This window comes from Schistocerca serialis, chromosome 6 (assembly GCF_023864345.2).
Source record: "Schistocerca serialis cubense isolate TAMUIC-IGC-003099 chromosome 6, iqSchSeri2.2, whole genome shotgun sequence".
NCBI lineage: Eukaryota > Metazoa > Arthropoda > Insecta > Orthoptera > Acrididae > Schistocerca > Schistocerca serialis.
This window is the reverse complement of record NC_064643.1, coordinates 583,968,236-583,986,100: the sequence shown is the minus strand read 5'-3', so window position 1 is coordinate 583,986,100 and position 17,865 is coordinate 583,968,236.

The window sequence follows — 17,865 nt, the reverse complement described above, 5'->3', positions numbered from 1 at the left end:
CCCTGTACACACCGAATCCCGCCTTTCCCTAAGTCCCATGTTTCATTGGTAGCACAGCGTGGTTACGATTGTTAATATTGCCATTACTGTTACCGCTGGTTCGAATTGTAGCTCTGTCACTGCTACACGATATTTGTCTTTGCTATTTGGTTGTTTCAGGTGACCAGTACTAATGGCGGTCACGCAATGCGCCGGAATCGGCCTGTTGAGGAAGGACAACCTCATTTATGAGCTGGCGATGAGTCGCCAGCGAATTGCGAGTAGTGTCCCGGACATAGCCGCCCGTTTGCGTGCTACCATTCTTCAGCCGGTTGATGTCACGCCAGATGTGGGCGAGACAGGAGCAGCCATTGAGTTTCGGTGTAGGGCTGTTAGGGATCTTGAGGACACCATCGGCTTTTTGGAGGGTGCTCAACCTAGTGGCAGTCAGTCAGACAGGCTGTGGGCACATTTAATACATTTAACCAACCGGATAGCGGATTTAAAGACATTAAGGTTAGAGGATCGTTATAAGGAATCAACTGCTGAATTGGAGTCCTTGATTACTGAATTGCAGTTTAAGATTATATGCTTAGAGCTTGATGGGAAGAGGACTGGGGAGCAGGACTTGCTGTCTTCAGGGGGGCGCGCGTGCTAGCCGGGGAATTATGCACTTATGTCTCCCGAGAGGTTAGACGCAGCTTTTGATAAATTGCCTAATCCTCTGGTGCATTTATTTCGGGGCATCGCAGAATTAGTTATAGACTGACTCGAGAAAATTGAAAGGTTGTTATGGTTGTTGGGTCACCTTGAGCAACACGCTGATGCCTTTGGTGCTTCGCGTGAAGTAGTTTTCTCGTTCTTGTATCCGTTAGCTAGAGGCGAATTGAGGACCCTAGTATTCAGGGCCATGGCAGAGGGATTTTCGTTGCAACGGTTGAGGGAGCTTTTAGTTAAAGATTGACCATGGGAGTTCTCAAACAGCTCGAGTGTCACTGTATTTGGCAGATACAGCAAGATAAAGAGGCGTTACATAAATATGTGGACAGATTCAAGGCGGCCTTGTTAGTCAACTTGCCAGAACGAGAGTTAGTTTCTATTGTCCTGAGGAGAATGCGAGCATCGGATAAGTCACATTTTGTTTTTTGTGGTAGTCCTTCCACCTGGGAGGCACTTCGTGGCGCCGTTGTAGCGACATCTACGTTACCGCCCACGGGCGATCCAGGCCGTGAAGTTAAGGGGGGTAGGATGTCAAATGGGCTGACTTGGTGCAGGAGGGACACAACAGGACATTTTACTTTCCACTGTCTCTATTTTTACAAATAAATTCACAAAACTTTATCAGCATGAGCAGGAAGGATTCATGATTCACAGTCGTAGCAGTGGAAGTCCAAAAACATAAGAAAATACATAAGAAATTTCATCATTATTTTCACTTACTATTGGCTGCAGTTGTTGCGATAGGTGCATTTTTTTCATAAGTAAGAGAGATTCTTTGATTAATTTTGCACAGCATACAAACCATACTTACAGGTCTATGAAACTCTAGAATTTATGTAATTTATAAATGAGCTGTTACATTTTAAACTTTATGTTTACAAAAAAAGTCAAATTTTATAGTTATTATATCAATTTTTACCACAGTTTTTAATAGATTTGGGAAATTTTAAGTTTCGTACACCTGTAAGGATGGTTTGTTTGTTGTGCAAAATTCATCGAAGAATCACTCTTACTTATGGAGAAAAGTGTACCTATAGCAACAAATGCAGCCAATAGTAAGTAAAAAAATGATGAAATTTCACATGTAAAAAAAATTATTTTGTTATGTTTTTGAACTTCCACCGTTATGAGTGTGAATCTTGAATCCTTCCTGGTCATGCTGACGCATTTTTATGAATTTATTTGTAAAAGTATAGACAGCGGAAATTAAAATGTCCTATGGTGTCTCTCCCGCTCCAAGTCGACCCGTTTGACGTTCTACCCCCCTTGAAGTTCAGCCCGCGGGCGTTATCAAGGAGATCTCCGGACTGTCTATATCGGCTGAGTCTGCCAAAAGGGAACCGCGGCGTTGCTTCAGGTGCAGTCGGACAGGTCATTTAGATAGTTCTTGCGTTCAACCGCGCCCACCCAGAGCTAATAAATGACGCTGGGCTGGGCAGCGACCTCGGGATCAAGCCCTTAACCTTTGTGTGCCCCTGTCGCTGCTCGGTCATCACCTCACGTGCGTTATATTTGTTTTCGAGTAGGTGGCGAACTTATTTGTGCCCTTTTGGATTCTTGTAGATCCTTTTAGTTGTTGAGCTTGCAATGGTTTCTTGAATTTGGTCATCTTACGAGGCTTAGGTCGGTCTCTTCTTCGGTGCAGAGATGTCGGGTTGCCAATGGGCAGGTGTTGCCTCTGCATGGTTGGGTCCGAGGGAGTATCTCGGTTGAGGATTCCTCCTGGCCCTGGTCTTTGGCCTTCGTTAAGAAGCTGCCCGTCTATTTAATTTTGGGATGTGATTTTATCAGTAAAACTGGTCTTGTCTTGGATTATTCCAGGTACACCTTCTTCTTTAGGTTCGCTTCTGCTCAGAAGTTTGGGTACTGTGAATGTGCTAAGCGTAAGGTGCATTGAAATGCCGGTTTGCTGGCTGTTGATGCTAAGGTTACTGAGTTTGATCTCACCCATCTGTCTTCACAGTTGGCCTCTGAACTAGGGGATTTGTTGCAGTGGTTGCCCGAGCTTCTCTGTGATAGACAGGGGTTTACTAATGTTCTTAACTACCATATTCGTCTATCTGACCACATTCCGGTCAGGCAGTCCCCATATCGTCTCTCACCGCCTAAGATGAAGATACTAAGAGGAAAGATCTCTAAAATGATCGAGCAAGGATCTATAAGGCCTTCTACATCTGATTATGCTTCCCCATATTCCTTGTTCCTAAGGATCAGGAACGTGATTTTCGGCCTGTTTTTGTCTACCGGCGCCTGAACACCAAGGTTGTCTTCGAATCAGTTCCTTAACCTGATCTTCATAACTCTTTTACTTAGTTTGTCAGCGCTAATTGGTTCACCATGCTCTTATCTGCATCAAGCCTATTATCAGATTCCCTTAGCCCAAGAATGTAAACTTGTTACAGCATTTTGTACTGATTGGAATCTGTTTGAGTTTCACAGGTTTCCCTTTGGTTTGGCTACTGGGGCAGCCGTTCCTACTCGCTTGCTGGATAACACTCTTAGAGACTTGAAATTAGTCTGTGTTTATAATTACTAGGACGACTTGGTGATTTATAACCGTTCGTTTCAGGAGCATTTGGAACATATCCAGCAATTTTTTGCAAGGCTGCAGGGGGCTGGTTTGACTGTTAAACCCAGTAAGGTGACATTAGCCAGGCAGCGGTATCCTTCTTAGGTCACTTAGTATCAGGCGAGAGCATTAGTATTGACCAGGAGCGGACTAAGGCATTGAGAGCTATCCCGCCGCCTGCTGATGAACGCGGAATTGCCAGGATCATAGGCATGGAGAATTATTTTAGGCGTTTTGTCACTAATTTTGCTTAGTTGGCGGCTCTTGTAAATGAACTGCGTCGAAAAGGGGTGCGTTTTGAATGTGGACCTGCCCAAGAGGCCGCGTTTGAATACTTTAAGGCAGCTATAGACAACCCTCCGGTTCTCGGAGTGCCTGATTTTAGTAAAAAATTCATTTTACAAACCGACGTATCTAAGGCGGGGATTTCGGCAGTTCTCCTACAGGAGTTCGGGGGTCAAAGCAACCATTAGCGTACGTGTCTCGTCGGTTAACCAGTGCCGAACTTAAGTATCCCGTTTACGAATGTGAGGCATTGGCCGTCTTGTTCGGGCTGGAGAAGTATCGCTTTTGTCTCGAGTATAGAGTACTTCAGCTAGAAACCGACAATAAAGCATTAAGCTGGGTGTTAGCGAATCCGCGTAAAATGTATCGCCAGGTGGGCAGTGCGCATTTCAGCGTTTCAGTTCGAGGTTAAACATATTAAGGGGACTGAGGAAGTACTCGCGGATGTCCTCAGCCGTATCTTCACAGAATATCCATCTAGTGAGAGCACCCAAGAAACAGAAGAAGGCAATTTTAGTTGTGTCGTGTTAGTCGGTATTCCTCATTTGTTTAGTGACGTCGCCGACCATCAGGATCAGGACCCCAGTTGGGAACCGGCTAAGGAACGGCTGTCGGCGAGGAATCTTTGGATGGATAAGGCAAGGCATTTTGTGTAAAAGGGTGGGACCTGCTAAGGAGTTGAAGATCTGCCTACCAGCCACCCTGGAACGCCCCGATTCCATCACTTTCACAAGTCGTTGATTGGCGGGTATTTAGGAACCTATAAGAACTTGCAGAAAAATAAGGAGCATTTGACTTGGCCGTCTATGCAGCGAGACGTTAGAGAGATGGTTTTCCGATGTCGGTTGTGTCGTGTGGCCAAGCCTAAGAATGCTCTACAACAGGGCTTCTTGAGTTCTGAGCGCGAATCCTGCCCCAGGAATAAACTCTATATCGATTATGTGAGGATCTTACCTCGCATCGAAGGAGACCATTGGTACGTATTGGTTACTTATGACGCGTTTTCGAGGCTTATCTGGGTTCTTCCGAGTCGTAACGTGACTGCTGCTACTACTATTGCGCTTTTAACTAACGTATTTGGTGTTTTTGGACCCCCTAAAAATCGTTAGTGATAATCCGCCGGCCTTTCTTTCGGCTCTCTTCAAGATTTTCTGTTTTCAAAGCGGTGTGAAGCACGTGACTACCATTCCGTATTGCCCGCAGGGCTCTTTCGCGGAGAGGGTCAATCGTAATCTCAAATTCGCACTGATTATCTTCCATCAGAAGAAGCCCAGTAAGTGGGATACTAGTCTCCCTTGGCTTAGTTTTGCCTTCAATACAGCCAGCCACGAGGCTTTGAAGGCTACTACGGTTTCCTTGATCTTTGTTTATCTTGTCAATTCACCGCTTTCGAACTTACGGGAATTCAAGATCTAATCCCTTTGAATACTACCCCTGAGATCGTCAAAGAAAACTGGAATCGTGCCAGGCGCAATATTCTCAGGGCCCATAAGAAACAACCGTAAGAAACAACCGTAATCGACGAGTCTTTAGCGGTAAACCCGGGGACCAGGTGTATGTCCGTGATTTTCCTGGGAGGGAGGTGCGTGTTGGAAATCTTGATCACTGCCTGTTTCCTGGGTCCCTGTGCTATTATGCGTATTTTAGGCCCAGTTGATCTTATGGGTAAGAACAACTGCACCAGTAAGCAATACCGGGTCCATATTAATCAAATTAAGTTTGGTTGAGCCAGATGTTGGTTTAACCCCGAGTTGATGTTTGAAGAGAGAGGTTGAGCCATTTTGCGGCTTGGGTTGGTGCCGTTGGTAGGTTGGCATTGTGTAATTGGGATAGGGGCGACTCATTTCCTTCTCGTGTTTACTAGCGCCACTACATTTGCTGGAGTTGTCTGTCCACGAGTGGCGGCAGCAGTGGTTATCAATATCTAGTACTATCTTTGGAAAGGCGTCAAGTGTTTGCCGGGTCGGGGTGTGTCGGGTAGTTCTGTTGGGACAGAGCAGCAGTGAGGTCCGGCAGTGCATGGACATGCTGGGACAGCTAGCGGCACGCAGGCACTGCTGGATTGAGGGGCTGTAGTTGCGAGGGCCACAAGCTCATTGTCCACCGGACCGAGGACGTTTGAGTTGAGGGAACATTAACCCAGTAGTGAAACATCCACTATTCTGTGATCACACCATTTGTTCGCCCTTGCTGCTCGCAGGGTCGCCGACACGAACAGCATCAAGTGGACTGTTTGGAGTTGGCGAAATTAATTAGCTGTCCTCCACTTCCTATTATTAGTCATTGAATTCCTTGTATTTGTAGATGAAGTTCAACCAGTGGTATTTTTCTGCCTACTGGCCACTAACGCCCTAATTACCTGCCCTGGAGGTTAGCGTATTTTTGCAGCAGTGTACCTTTCCTCGCCTTGCCACTGCTGTGTGGTAAGGCGTGTAGTTCGACAGCATCCTTGATTGTGGTTTGGATATTTTGTCTTTTGGACTACCTTGGTCGTGGTGGCTCCTCCTGCTTCTGGATGTCCTAAACACCAGATTCTGAAGACGCAGTGCTGTCCACCGGTTCCACTTTGCCTGGATTATTCCAACATTCTGTTGGTTACCACACATTAGGTAGATTTTGCAAGAGTGTTGGTCTGCATTTAAACTGTCACTAGTGTGGAGTTCCATCCGGTTTAGTAAATACAGTTCTTGACTGCCTCTTTCATCGGTTACAAGGTTGAGCGACTTTTACCAGGCCGATCCTTTAGGAGCACAGTCTGAGACCCACTTTTCTCTTGGTTTGATCAGATGGTGATGATTGTTTTTTTAAATATTTTAATTTTGAGTTATTACTATTGGGGTCTTCAGCCAGCAAGTAACTTGAATTTCTTGTCGATAACGCCCTCAGCCATGAATGCAACTTGTCTTAATAATGTTTAATTAGTTATTGTCTATTAAAAGTGAAATTTTGATGTTTTTTCTAAAAAAAAGGTGTTTCAGTATCTCTTGGAGAAGTTTAACTGTTCTTAATAATTTCCTATCCAGTCCTTCACCCGTCAATTTGCTTTTGAGTTTTTACTATTGGGGCCTTCAGCTGACAAATAATTTCAGTTTCTGGTCAATAAGGCCCTCAGCCATGCGGGATACTTGCTTAAGAATTTTTTTATTAGGCATTGTGTCTTAATAGCCAAATTTGTTCATTATTGTCAACGTCATTTGCAATTGGTTCCAAATCAAGTGCACATTACTAAAAAAAAACTGAGCAACCAACGGTAACTGAGTAAGGCCCTGTCCACACCGAATCCTGCCTTTCCCTAAGTCCCATGTTTTATTTACTATAAACGATGAATGTCTCTGATAGGCTAGATAATGCGGATCGCTGACTGTGCGCGACCGCAGAGCCAAAGATACTGATCTGTTGGAGTAGGAGGGCGCTGGACGCACAGTTGTAAGTAGCTGTCTGTGAGGGAAAGGCGATAGAGTAGGCAGTGTTTGTGGTGAGCTGCTTGATGCGACCAAGTGTTAGATTAATGTAGGTATATCAATATATCTCAACATGGAAACAGAAAACTTCATGTTATAAGGTAAAGATGTTCAATAATGATGTTTTTTGTTTTCTTGCCAGTGCATTAGTATAGAATAGTTGGCTGATAATTTTTAATTGTTGAGTAACCCCCGGAATCTACGTAAACTTTTTTGATAAAAAGGCTAGTTAGATATTTCACAAGTGTAATGTTGTTTAAAAAATGAAATAATATCCTTTTTAAGATTACGTTGGATGAATGTCTGATCTGTAGAATGACTATTAAACTCGAATGGTAAGTGTAAGTGGTGTGCTTACTCTGTATTATTGTTCGTAAAACTTCATTCGAACTGATTGGGCAATGCAACTCCCAATACCAATAAGGAAATACAGTCACTGCAATATACATTCAGCCCCTTAGGCACTGAATCATCTGGCCTTCTTCAAAACTGATTACTTTGGTCCTTGTGCACATAGCAAATAAATTAAACTGCTTTATCTCTAAAGCAGCAACGGAGTAACGCGGTATATTCTGGTCGTATTTTACTTGTGATGAAGGTATATTTAGATAGACCGAAATCGTGGTCAACAATTTTAATAAATCTTTATCCTGCAACTGTTCGGCTGTTATCATTTACCGTGATGAATTTCAACAATGGCTGTTTTAAAATCTTGATATATGTATATATATGCTCGCTACAGGCTCAGCAGTGTGCAATGCTGGCCATAATACCTTGAAATACACATGAAATTCTTTTGGCTGATAAACGAGAACATTTAAGAAAATCCAACTTTTAAAAAAAAATTATGTCCTGGGGACAGGGAGGCGATCCTGATTATGGTGAATTACTAACACTGAGGTGTTTTTTTTTTTTTTTAGCAAAATTATATTGCGAGCTAAGTTTGTCTTTTCGAAGACATCTGACAAATGAAGTTACATTACTCACAATTGATTCACAAACAATGAGATTTAAACAGCGAGTATTATCTAACTTCACGGTAAATGATAACAGTCAACCAGTTGCAGAATAAAGATTTATTGAAATCTATGACCACTGTTTCGGTATATCTAAATATACCTTCATCAGAAGCAAAAATACACTAAAATCACTTTTTTTTTTGCTCTTTTCATTCCCTTCCCTGAGGGGGAAATGCGGGCTGTTTGAGGGTGTGCAATACCCTTTTCAGCCTTTTTGGATGTATCAGGATACATTTTACTAATCTGGGTTTTGTTGCATCAGTGAAAATTTGTCATTACTTACGATCAGTTTTTCAACTTTATTTTTACAGTTTTACATGCTAGTTTGTTTTTCAATTTTATAATTACAATTTTACTTTTACATTTACAAAGTTACTTATTTTACATGATCCATTTACACCATGTTGAAAGAGAAAGAGAAGGTTGATGATGAGGAGAAGGAAGGAAAGATAACCAGTTGATTGTACTGGTTGTGAGTTACATTAATTGTATTAGGTGTTAGTTACATTAATTGGTTATTGGTAATATTTCGTAAATTTAATATATTTAATACAGACATAGGCTATTGTATTTGTGAGTGTAACTACCTACTGGACTTTGAGGTGGTTGTGTTGGTTGTGTCTTTTGGGGACTTAATCTTTGAGTTTTACGTTGTTCCTTTCTTCTGTTTGAACAGTTAGGCGGTTTTTGATACACATTAAAATTTAGAGTAACTGTAAAGTGAAGTGAGAATAAATATAATAGATTTAATATACTAGAGTTACAGAATTATATAGTAAAGTAAAGTAGTTTTGGAGTACTGGTGGCTTTTGCTGGAATCTGTACCTGGTTGTCATTGCATACAATTGTTGTTGTTTATGAGGGTAGGTTGCGTGCTTTAGATATTTTACATTTGGCATTTGGCAGTGGTGCGTTTTGCATTAGAATTGTACATTTTCCCTCTTTTTAACACTTGCCACCTTCATCCTCTTATGGTGCTTATTGTGTTCACAGCCTATTTCCTACAATTGACTACAATTAGAATTAACTTTGTGCTAGGGTGTGTGGGTGTAGGATCAGATGTGAATGTGGGTGTGAGTGTAGGTGTAGGTGTAGGCGCGAGACAGTTTGTGTGTGTTTTGAGTGTGATGATTGGTTCTCTGTGATGTGTGTTTGGTGTTATTGATTGTTCTGTCTGCGGTCCAGTCTAGCGTGTGAACTAGCGTTCACAGGCTAAGTGCTCTCTTTATAATTATGCTATACAGGTGGAGGTGATATTTTAATTTTAACTACTGACGACGCCTTTGGCATAGTTGTTTTATGCATCTCCACTGCAGGATGTGATTTTATTGTATTTTTGCTTCTGATGAAGGTATATTTAGATATCCCGAAACCGTTCTCAAGGATTTCAATAAATCTTTATTCTCCAACTGGTTGGCTGCTATCATTTACCGTGAATATTTTCAACAGTTGCTGCTTCAGCCATGTTTAAAATTTTTGATTATCTAACCTCATTAAACCGGTATACATGCAAATCATCAAATGAAATACAGCTCTGTTAACAGATCTGAGAAACATTAGAAAAGCGAAATATCAAAACAGTTTACGTACATTCTGGGTTTACTCACCAATCACAAATTATCAGCCAGCTCAATTATTTAATATCTTCACCTTGGTTGCATGAAGACTTCTGCTTCCATTTTCAACAATATTGACACACGTACATTAAGCTATCACTCGGTGGCTTCACACAGCACACCACAGATCAGTATCTTCGGCTCTGCGGTCGCGCACAGTCAGCAATCCGCATTGTGTATACTATCAGACACATTCATCGTTAATAGTATATTAGTTTCATTTTAGTTTATTAATATTCTTACCTTATTGTGGTGCCACATACAAGTGCGCCGTAGCATACTGCTTTCACCCTATCATAACGCGGACGAAACTGTATCCGCTAATAGTAACAGATGGTCACCGAACACGATTGTGACGAAAAATAAGAGGACGAGAGCTACTGAGTTCAATGTCACACTCGCGAACCCCGTCAGCATCAAACCAACACCAAGGGAATTCCAGAAGCAGGGAATTGTAGGGAAATATGAAATTGTGAAACCACTCATCAGTAATGCAAATGCTCGTAACGGGGAAACCTTGTTTCGAAACCATAATCCCGCACTATGGAGCAATCAAAGAATGTCATTTGGTCGGATGAGGCTTCTTGCACACTGTTCCCAACTTCTGGCCGAGTTTACGTCCAAAGAATGACAAATTGGCGGGGTTCGTTGATGAGTTGGGCAGCCATATCGTCGTATCCTATGGACCGCATGAGTACTCCGCAATGGCGCATTACTGCCAAGGACTATCACTATTTTGGCTGATCAGGTCCTTCCCGCGGCACAACGTTTGTTCCCCAACGGTGTTACAAGACGGCAGGAGTCCTGTTCCCACCGTCCATAATTCGTTTTGTCGGCACGAGGAAGACTTGTCTCTCCAGGCCACCACTGTCATCAGATCTCAATATTGTTGGGTTTCGGTGACCTGCTTTGGATACTAGGATGATTGATAGCTAACCAATCCATCATCGTTCACTGAAGTTGCCACTGTTTTACAGTGTGGTATAAGATTCCCTATTTCAGAGTCCTCAACGTCTAAAACCAGCGACCTTTCACCTTACACATCCAAACAAAGAGTGTGTTTCTTCACGTGTCCCTGCTGTTTGCGCCGTTCTGGCTGCAGCCGCTAATAAGGAGAAATGTTCCGGTTTCTAACCAGTAGCGTGAAATCAGCTACGGTTAATAAATTCCGACCACACAGTGTCTCCAGACGCGGGCCAATTAGAGAATATCTTCTTTGCTCTAGGAATTCCCGTCTGACGTCAACAGTGTGGGCGAATCAGTGAGTTCTCTACACACTTCTGAATTTCCAGAACCCTAACCGAGGTGACGGGAACGCCGCGAGGCTCTTCCTCCCAAGCATAAGCCCAGAAATTCCAAGACCTGTGATTTCTCACCATAAATTTCTAGGTGGCAGCCAGCACTTGAGACTACCGCCCTCAGGTTTCCACAGAACAGAATCGTGGTGAATACCGCGAACCCCGTCCTAGCTCGACTAACAGAGGAGTTCCGGGAATCCTATCAGGTGGCTCCTTGACACGCGTAAGCAGAAACAAAACCTCTGAATGAGGTGTGGTCTCCTCTGTCGCTGTTGGAGTTCTGTGTGAACTGAGATGTTCTCGCGCATTCTTAGAATGGGACAACAAGCCTCTACCGATAATCACCTCAGTTTTATGAAACACATACTTCAGCCTTAAATAACGTCATGAGACTTTCAGCATTATGAAGGGCCTGCCTACCGCCAGCTGTGATGATGGGCAAATGGATTTAACATATGAGTGGAAGGAGGCAAGCCAGACGGCCAGGAGTTGTGGCATAAGATTGCCTTGAAAATCATACAGCACCTGTATACGCTCATTTCAAGACAAGCTGCTTTTAACGCTAACGGCTTTTCTAAACAGTCAGGCATGGTAATGCATTGTGTATTCCGTGTTATCATATTTTTATCCACCCCTTATAAAGGCGAACTTACAGAGAGAACCGAAAGTCGCGCCCTCGGACGCCACAGCGTGATTCTTTGCAAACTGTTGCTGTTGTTATTGTGCTTTTCAGTGCGAGGACTTGTTCTCTGCAGCTTGCGAAGAAAATTTCTCTGTAGCGTAACGAAAATACCTAGTCCTTCCACGAACTGGTCCATATGTGATGAACACGGGTCGCAGTGATCCACTTTGCGTTATTTGGACCGTGAATTTCGATTATTTAAACTAAAAAAAAAGGTTTACTCCCAAACTTAAAGAAAGTAATCACTTCTGAATCTGGCAACGAACAGCAAAAGAGGATAAAACACGAAAACTCCCATAAATGAATTCGTAAATAATAGAAGAAATGCCTACAATATTGTTCAGTTATAACTGTAAAAGCCAAATAAACTCGCATTTGGTCATGAATATGTTGCAATGTAACGTCCTATTGAATGCAAACACAGTTTATGTAGCTGACAGCTGTCAGGTTCAAAGCTCCCACCTAGAGCATGCCTGGCTTCGACAGCAGAGGAGTCACATAACTGTGCTTGGTCGGCGCTCGGAATTAATGCGGAGACCGCAGCTTACCCGTGTTACCACATACCAAAACAAAGCACTAATTACTTATGATGAAAACGCTGTTCATACTCATAAAAAACACATTCCTCGAAAAGAACACGAGTCATGGACTGTGCGGCTGGTCCCGGAGGAGGTTCGAGTCCTCCCCCGGGCATGGGTGTGTTTGTTTGTCCTTAGGATAATTTAGGTTAAATAGTGTGTAAGCTTAGGGACTGATGACCTTAGCAGTGAAGTCCCATAAGGTTTCACAAACATTTGAACATTTTTTTTGAAAAGAACACGGAATACACTTGCAATAACAACTACAAATGGCTCTGAGCACTATGGGACTTAACATCTTAGGTCATCAGTCCCCTAGAACTTAGAACTACTTAAACCTAACTAACCTAAGGACATCACACAACACCCAGCCATCACGAGGCAGAGAAAATCCCTGACCCCGCCGGGAATCGAACCCGGGAACCCGGGCATGGGAAGCGAGAACGCTACCGCACGACCACGAGATGCGGGCTAACAACTACAGTAAAATAAATGAATGTCAGAGAAAGTAAATAGTAATAACTACAGTTAATGGTTGACTCAGCAATGTCAACACCGACAGTGAACACAATTTACAGAAATTACCTTCATTTTTAAGGAAAACAAACTTGAAAAAAATTATTAAAAAAGAGAAGGAAGTTAGAATTGAAACTACATGAGATGCTTTAAGTGTTTACAGGGCGAGTATGTGGCGTTTCAGCTTGTCTGCCTCTGTGGGGGTTGTTGTCGACAGCAGTTTGGTGATGCTGGTGGCAGAGTTATTATGGATCCATCAGTCATGGTGGATTTGTCCTCTTGCTTGGAATCGGATTCTCCAGGTGGTAATATTATCCTCCGTACCATTCCTTTGGTCACAGGCTAGTTAGGGGTAGCTGTTGCTTTGTACATCCACATTGATATTTATACGATTGCAAAGTTCGTTACGCACTCATTTGCTTTTCATATGCCCCGTGCACAGTTTTAAAACAGCATACAGTGAGCTTTTAGTTGCCGATCGCGAAGATACAGTCCGTCCGGGTTTATTAATCACGATCGCGAAGTCACAGTTCTGGCGAAAAACAATAACACACGTAACAAACAGCTGAAAACTCTCCAAGGCGACAGTTAAACGTTGTTTTCGATGTCGTCCTTCAGTCCCATCTGATGCGGATCTCGCACCGGACAGCAATACTCCAGAATAGGGCGGAGAAGGGTCGTCCACTGTAAGGTCTGAGGGGAGGTATGATCTCATTAGAAGGTTTAAAAAAGATTATAAATTAAATTCGAAACCATGGTGAGCTTGGTGTGGCACGTGGAAGAGAAAGGTTTCGTATATTGCTGAAAGTTCCTGACGAGGTTGTTACTGCTGTAACTGACCATGCAGCATTTGCCCCAGGCGGTACTAATGCTCGTGCAGTGTCACGAGAACTGTCCATCCTATGGTCAGGAGCACAAAAATTTTACTATTTTACAATTGTACCCGTACAAGATATAGACGTTGCTGCAACTGATACTTCATGATTCGCATCAGCGTTTGAATTTGCTCTTCTGTTTCTGGCACGGGTAGAAGTTGATGAGATGTGGCTGTCCACTGTTCAGCTAAGTGACGAAGCACATTTTACACTACAGGGTGCAATGAATACACAGAGCTTCCGAATTTGTGGGTCTGGTAAACCACGTGTCCTGAACAAAAATCCACTGCAATCACCGTATGTGCCTGTGTGGTGTGACGTCACAGGAACCTTTATTCTTGGTCCGCTCGTGTTTGAAGAGAATACACACAGAGGGGCCTGTCAGGTGTACTATTACGTCTGCACGTTATCGAGACGTCTTGTACAGCATATGATTCCTGTGGAAGAGTCAGTGAAAACCGCAGTTTTCATACACGATGTGGCAACACCTCGTGCCGCTCATCCAGTGAAAAATCAAGACTGCTTGATGCAACCAACCTTCCACGAACGTGTTACCTCCAGAAGTTTTCAGGAAGCATGGCCCTCAAGATTTCATGATCTGAATCCATGTGACACATATGGTTCTGCGGATACCATAAAAATAATCGCGTTTACCAGGGACACGTTCGGCGTCTACCTGATCTGAAGCACTGTACACAGGAACACGTTGCTCGGATTCCGCGGGAACCGCTGAGAGCAACTCTTCATCACGTCGCTTTAAACGGATGCAGCATCTCGTCGTCACCTCTGGTGCTTTTATTGAACAATTTGTGCAAATGACGTTAATAATTCCTTCCTCACTTGTTTGATCTTATCTCCCCAGGCCTTGTTCCTAATCTAGTGCATGTGAAGACACTTCTATACACCTTTCTTGGATTCATTGCGTCAAATTTGCAACTGGTGGCCATTATTGGAACTAATTTCCATTCAGCATGAATTTGTTCTCAGTTAAAGCATTAGAATATCTACCAAATTTCGCTTCTATACGATAATTACACCCGACACTGGACCTCTGGAGTAGCTGTACATAAATTATACCCACCAAGTATGATCGCACAATGACTGAAGGAGTGGCAAGTGGATGGTGGAGATTCAAGAACCCAAGCACACTTCCACTTTGGGCTCTAAAATACGTAGAGCCACCACTAGACTTGTCCGACATCCTATTTTCACTGGGGCTCCCAATTGTTAGTGGTATCATGACACGTCTCGCGTAAGCCTTAATTGGGACACAGAATATCCTGAGCTTTGGGCAATGTTAACAACTCGAAATTTACTGACGTTGTTTATGCAATGTTGCATTTAGACCACTAGTGCGCTCCATCTAATGAATTTTGTGTGGACCGTGGAGGTGGGGTCCATGGAGACCTTATGACCTTTCTTGTACAAGGTAAGCTGACATTACTTCTTGAATCTGTAATTTTGAAACGGAAAATTTTAAAATTTCTATTTTTAAGATTAAAAGGAAGATAGGAAACAGTATTGTTGGAAGTAGTTGTCATTTCAGCGGTGCCACTCAAGGATTCGGTCTCAGAACGTATCCTTGAGCCTGACATCCCGTGGCAGTGCACACCGCCTTCAATTTATTACATGAAATTAATCACGTCCCGGATGTCACGAGGCGATTCAGCTCTCGCATAACAAACAAGGGGAGACCAAGACGTTGGGATCACGGATTTACTTAAAACTATGTACACTTTTAGTGGGCCATTAAAATAAGATAATGTGGAAGTAGTAAGGGGTGCTACTTCGGCAACTCCGAGTAAATCGCAAGAGAAGTTTAACACGTCTGTTATTAAACTGATATAAGTGTGCAAAGGGGCCACATACACGAACTCGTTGTGATTATGTGGTTATCGTAGCGCATGGTAAGGACATCATAGACGAAGCGATGGTTCGAATTATGCCAACCCATTATTTTATTTATATGACATTTGAGAGGAAATGCAATTAAAAAATCCACATACATTTTCGTGAACTTGTACTGAATTACGTATGTCATTTGATTATTTACCGCCAACGGCCTTACCGCATTAGTAACACGGGTTGATGTCAGATCACCGAAGTTAAGCGCTGTCGGGCTGGGCTAGCACTTGGATGGGTGACCATCCGGTCTGCCGAGCGTTATTGGCAAGTGGGGTGCACTAAGCCCTTGTGAGGCAAACTGAGGAGCTACTAAATTGAGAAATAGCGGCTTCGGCCTCGTAAATTGACATACGGCCTGGAGAGCAGTGTGCTGACCACATACCCGTCCATATCCGCATCCAGTGATGCCTGTGGGCTGAGGATGACACGACAGCCGGTCGGTACGGCTGGGCCTTCCAAGATCTGTGAGGATGGAGTTTAGTTTTTCTGTTCTACTTAATCTGTACATTACTATTTCTAAATTTAGTGTCACTTATTGTGTGTGTTGAGCAGTTTTCGTGTGGTGCATCGTTATACGTTGTCAGACGTCGTGGTCTCCTGACCATTGCTTACATATTCCGCCCTCACAATCATATTCCACACATCAAGACGCTTCATTCGAACCCAAACTCGATAAGATAAAGTCAATGTTGTATGAATTCATGTAAACGATATGGAATTAACAAGTAAGCGCACCGTGGTTGAAATACATACATTCCAGACACGATGGTCACAGAAGCTTTTAGTTCGGGAGAGAAACCACACAACGGGATGCCGGTCCCTTCAGAGGATGACCCAGCCTATGTTGACCGGTGACCGTCCATGTAGCGGACAGCGTGGGCCTGAATGAAAGGAGGGAACAACCCTGTGTTCAGCTTAAAAGCAAATTCTGCTACACTGTGTGGAAGCGGCCAGCCTACGTATTCTTTACACATAGCACACAGAGATTTTCACAGGGAGACAGCAAACGCCAAACGCCAATGCTACAGGTTTCCGGATTGGTCGCCTTAAACGAAACGTCATTCTCCCATTTTAGAAGAGCAATGCTGATTGGCAGACGATATTTCTGACGCCTTGAGCTGAAGGAATAATGGAAGAGACTGAAAGATATATCCCTTCATGTCTGGCGTGGGGAGGTGGCGTTCTGCTGTCGCTCTTGGAGCGAGGAACAAGTCTCTTCTCAGTACTTCACTGGGAGAGCACCTCTGTCGAGAGCGAATCGAAGTGCTACTCTGTATTGAGTCCTTGCAATTAAGCGTTGTTCACTGTGTTAGCCGACACACTTACTGTGCAGTGTGAACGAACAGAGTTATAGTTAAACGCCTGCGAGCGAATTTTGAGTGGCATCGCAGTGGACTGGTTATCTGACCGGTGAACCATGCCAATAGTTAGACTAGGGGGGACTAGGAATCCTTGACTTCATCAAGGCATAGGGAGAGTTTGACTGGCGAAGGTCAATCCAGATACAACGAGAGTTATCTTATTTGTCAGCAGAGAGCGGCGCAGACAGCAGTCATCGCAACTTACGGTATTGTGCGCTACAGCTATTGCGAGCCCCATATTTCCTCCACAACAGAACACTTCACTGCATTTCACACGCGACAGCCTCGACCGTACCTAGCAACATTCTAAAGGATAATTATTCAAGTTGAGTAGGCGCACCTTTCAGCCATTCTGCCCAGTCAACAAGCATCTTAAACTTTGTATAGAAATTTCATTAGCGAATCCTATACTTGAGAGGAAACTTCACATTCCGAAAAGAACCAGGATATAACTTAATTCATAACTAAAAGTGCCATTGTGATTTCTCAGAATTTTTGCAAAATGAATAATAACTTTCGTTAGTTTCATGTTTTTATTACACCAACTAGCACTACTCCAGTACCCAAGTATCCCACTAGCTAAGTAAGAAATTTTGTGAATTTTTGTGTCATTTCCTTACAGCGGACGACTCCAGAAGATATTTATTGCTGAAAGTTTTCCAGGCATTTCTCTTTTGAACATTAGGAGCGTCTGTCTGACTTCTGTAGTAGTGTGGGGGTGGAAATTGCATCTTGCAGGAGCCACAGGGTAAAGGTACATCTCAGATTAATCCGTTGCACAGAATAAGAGAATAACAGATCAACCCCGTTTACCTCAGAACACATGTTAATAAGCTAAAGTACTTGCGCTGCATTTTTTCTGTGTTAATTTAGTCTAATTGCATGTCTAATTGTGTGCTTTACAAGGTACCTGGTACAATAGCCGGCCACGAACTACATTGGTTAATACGTTAATACGGGGCCAGCCCCCAGGCGTCAAACTTCACGCGGGTCTAGTGTAC